We start from the raw sequence: 4,023 nt of genomic DNA, 5'->3' as shown, positions 1-4,023 counted from the left end.
GGTCGGCTGCTCTTGCGCCTGCGCAACTAAAGCTCCGGGAAAGCTTGGCAGCAGTCTGAGCAGTTTATTCTAGATAAGGAACAGGATCCCGGAGTCTTTCCAACAGAATGCCGAGAGTGTCGAACGGGAGGATCGGATTTTAAAGGGCTGGGAGATAGCGCGCGGGAAGGAGCTCAGTCAGACTTGGGAAGGCGCGGGGAGTCGGACTGTATCTCAGCAGGCTCGCGTTCGGCCAGTTGCCCGTACCCCACCAGAGGTGCTGGGGAAACTGAGGCAACGAGGAGTCCAGCCTCCCAACGCAGTCTCGATCCCCTAGCCAGCACAGTTAGGGCCCCGATTTCGGTCCCAGCTCCCGCAAGGACTCTGCCTATCAAGAGCGCACATCTGCACTCCCACCTCCCCGGATAAAACCCTGACCTGGGCTTCTGCCTACGGATCGGGGTGACCTTGGGCAGGAGTTTCCCTTCTCTGGGCCTCGGCTTTCCCCATCTGTAAAACGGTTTAAGGGCAGACTTGGTCCTTGAACTCGGGATCAATCTCAGAGCACTTTCCGGCACTCGGATGCACCTGCCGGTCCTCAGCTGCGCTCCAAGGGACGGGGGCGATTCCTGGGGATACCTTCCCAAGCCGAGCAGACTCCTTGGAGGGGATGGCGGCGGGACAGCAGCGGCCAGGGGTGGAGGGAGCAAGCGCTCCGGGGCAGCCGCTGATTGGCTGTGGGGAAAGGGGCGTGGCAGGAGTGGGGCTGCGGGCTTGTGCCTTAGGGGGGGAGGGATCGCGGATTTATGGTACCCTGAGACTAGTAATACATTATTTTACTTAATCCACCCAACCCCAGATATTATTCCCAGATGAGGAAACGATCCACTTAAGAACGCCCAGTCAAGATTTAAATCCTGGCCTAGTCTGACCACAGAGTCCAGGCGTTCTAAACATCACACCTCACCAGGCGGCCACAACCTTTCCTGTCCCTAACCCCACCCTCCAACCCAGTTTAGTTTTCTTCTTTATCAGGTGGGGAATTAGAGCTCACCCAAGGAGTGAAGGAGGTGTCCAGGGAACTCGGGATAGGCAAAGGCCTTGGAGAACAGAGGAGGTGGTCAGGAGCATCGTCAGCACCATTTCCGGCCACCTCTCGGGTGCCAGGCTCACTCGTCCTCCTAAGCAACTTCGCCAGGTTGTTATGAATTCCTGGTCCCAGATGGAGAATTAGAGGCCCAGAGAGGGGAAACGACTTGGCCAAGGTGGCACAGAAAGGCATTGTCCAAACGGGGCGTGGCAACACCCTCTCTCCTGCTACCCACAGCCCAGCAAGAGCATTGAAATGTCTTAGCTCCCTGGTCATGAGGCAAGTTAGCAGCTGGATGGAAGACCTGGGCTGAGGGCAATGGGTCTGGGATTTTCTCCCTTCCTCCCCCGACCCACCATCACTATGAACTTGTTCCCAAACCTCACCCTTGGCCTTTCCTCCATCCCCTCCCTCTGCAGCTGTGGAGAGTGAGGACAAGTGAGACTTTCTTCAGCACTCCCAGGCTGGTGGTCCTGTGCTTCTGGGAAGGACAGAGAGGCAAGGAGGACACAGAAGCAGCCTTCCCAGGACAAAATATAAAGGCGCTAGGTCTGGAGCCTATCTCTTCTTTCTCCCTCTAGGACTGAGACGGGGAGCCTGGGCTCAGCCAGGTTGGCAGCAGCGGGCTGCCAGAATTTCCTTTCTAGATCCCGGGTCTGATTAGGACCCAGAGACAAAGAGCGGCCCTGTGTGCAGCAGGCGCCCAAGGCCTAGGGCAGCCCCTCCCGCTGGACCCCTGCCTGGACCTGGCCACCTGGCTGGGCTGGAAGGGCTTCTGGGCAGGTTGGGCTGGATCCTCCTTCCTTCAGTCTGCCCCAAGTCACAGGTACAGATGAGGACACCAGAGGCCCAGAGAGGGGACCTGACTGGTCCAAGGTCCCACAGCAAAGTCCTGGGCAGAGCTGGCCACACTGGCCTAGAGGACCAGCACCCTTTTATATGCCCGCACCTGTCTCTCCTCCTTCACACCCCCAGAACAACTCCTTGGAGGGCCAGCAGGCATCTCAACACTCAGGTGTTCCCTGAGTGGCGAAGTTGAGCGAGAGGAGGGGCCAGCATTATGAGAGACCACAGTGAGCTCTGCAGACCCAGCTTCCCCCACTGATTCCCCCAACCCCTTATTGAAGACGTGTCCTGCCTGGGCCAGGCCCTGCCTATGTACACTACCTGTCCCCTCACATTTAATCCCCACAAATGGTCTCAGATGAGGGTCTTGGGGAGGGGACTGCTCACCCCCACCCCAGCTATGGGCTAGAGATGAGGATCAGGGGAGCAGGAGGCTCAAAGCTCCAGATGCCTGGGTGGCCCCTGCATCCCCCATCTCCTCTCACTTCCCAAATGTACAAGGAGCCTCCCTCAGTCTCCATAGCAACCATTACCCCTGGCCTCCACAGGCCCTAAGCCTGACCTTTCTCGGAGGCCCCCATCTCCTAGAGAAAGGCACTCTGGCCTCACAGAGGAGGAGACTTGGGGGTCTCGGGCTGGGCTGCTACTTCTCCACAGCCTTTTTGGGGGGTTGCCTCACCCTTTATAGCTGGAAGCTGGGCTCAAGGACACAGCCTGAGCCCCTTTCCAGGTCACCATGAGGCCCAGTGGAGTCCACAGAGGGCAGACTCTCATTCTCAGCCACTTTCAACACATTCTGAGCTTTTGGTATGTGCAGGCCCCTTAATGGGCACTGGTGACCCAGAGCAGGACAAGGTCCCAGTCCCGTGATGTGAGCAGCTTATGTTCTAGGAAGGAGACAGGCGATAAACAAGCAAACAACTTCAACTTTCCATGAGTGCTAGAAAGAAAATAAACACAGGGATGTGGAGGGAGGAGACAGCCCCGTGAGGAGCTGCATTCCAGGCAGCAGGACATCAAGGGCAAGTCCTGGGGCAGAAGGCCCTGAAGGGGTAAAAGCAAGAGAGCTCCTTCTGCAGCACAGAGCCTGGGGAAGGGGTAAGAGACGGGCTGCCTGAGACTGGACCCGGCCAGTGGCTGTTCTTGTCTAACAGGTCACTTCAACTCACTGGGGAACAATAAGGCCAATGTCACAGGACAGATGTGAGGATTAACTGAGAGGAGGCTTGCAAACCCTTAGCACGGGGCCTGGCACGCAGTCTGCGCTCCATCAGCGCGGCTCCTCTTGTCCACTGTCCAGAGCGCCAGGCACCCGCTCCAGGGCCAGACGCGAGGCTGGGGCCTGCACGGGGCGCGAGGGGGAGGAGGAGGGAGGAAGACAGCCCGGCCGGGGCGCTGGGAACAATAGTCTAGACAAAGGATAGGGGATCCCCTGCCCTGCCCAGTCTGCCCAGGCCGCGCGGGTACGTGGGGCCCCGGCCAGCTTTTTAACTCCCGGCCGGGAGGCGGCCTTCACAAGGGCGCTTTGTCCCGGCCGTGCCGAGGCGGGGCCACCTGGGCCGAGGGTGGGGAGAGGAATAAGGAGACTCCAGGTGCTCAGAGGCTCCGGGGCAGGTCTCGGCAAGCCCCGCCTCCTGTCTTCAGAGCAGGTGTCCCTGACTCCCGCGGCCAGGCATTCCGGTCTCCTCCCCCTTACTCTGGATCGGGGCTGGGGTCACAGTCCCCTCCCCTGGGAGAGGAGATGGGACCCCAGAGTGGGGCCGAGGGGGCTGCGCTCCGAGCAGGTAGTGGAGACTGGCCCTTCCTGGTGGCTGCTCCCGCTCCCTCCAGCTCTCCCCGCGTCTCGGTGGGAAACTCAGCTCAGAAAGACAGCAGGGTGCTGACCCTGCTCTCTCTCTCCTCGGCCCGCAGGGCCCGCGATGGAGCCCGCAGCCCGGGGACGCGCCCCGCCCTGAGCGCCCCCGTCGGCGGCCATGCTGCCCCGAGGGCGCCCCCGGGCGCTGGGGGCCGCCGCGCTGCTGCTGCTGCTGTTGTTGCTGATCGGATTCTTCCTGCTTGGTGGGGACCTGGAATGTGAGCGCCGGCAGCAGGAGGGGCCAGGATGCTGT

This window comes from Galeopterus variegatus, unplaced genomic scaffold (assembly GCF_000696425.1).
Source record: "Galeopterus variegatus unplaced genomic scaffold, G_variegatus-3.0.2 Scaffold608, whole genome shotgun sequence".
NCBI classification, from domain to species: Eukaryota; Metazoa; Chordata; class Mammalia; order Dermoptera; family Cynocephalidae; genus Galeopterus; species Galeopterus variegatus.
The sequence above is the reverse complement of the archived record's forward strand: the minus strand, read 5'-3'. Positions refer to the sequence as shown.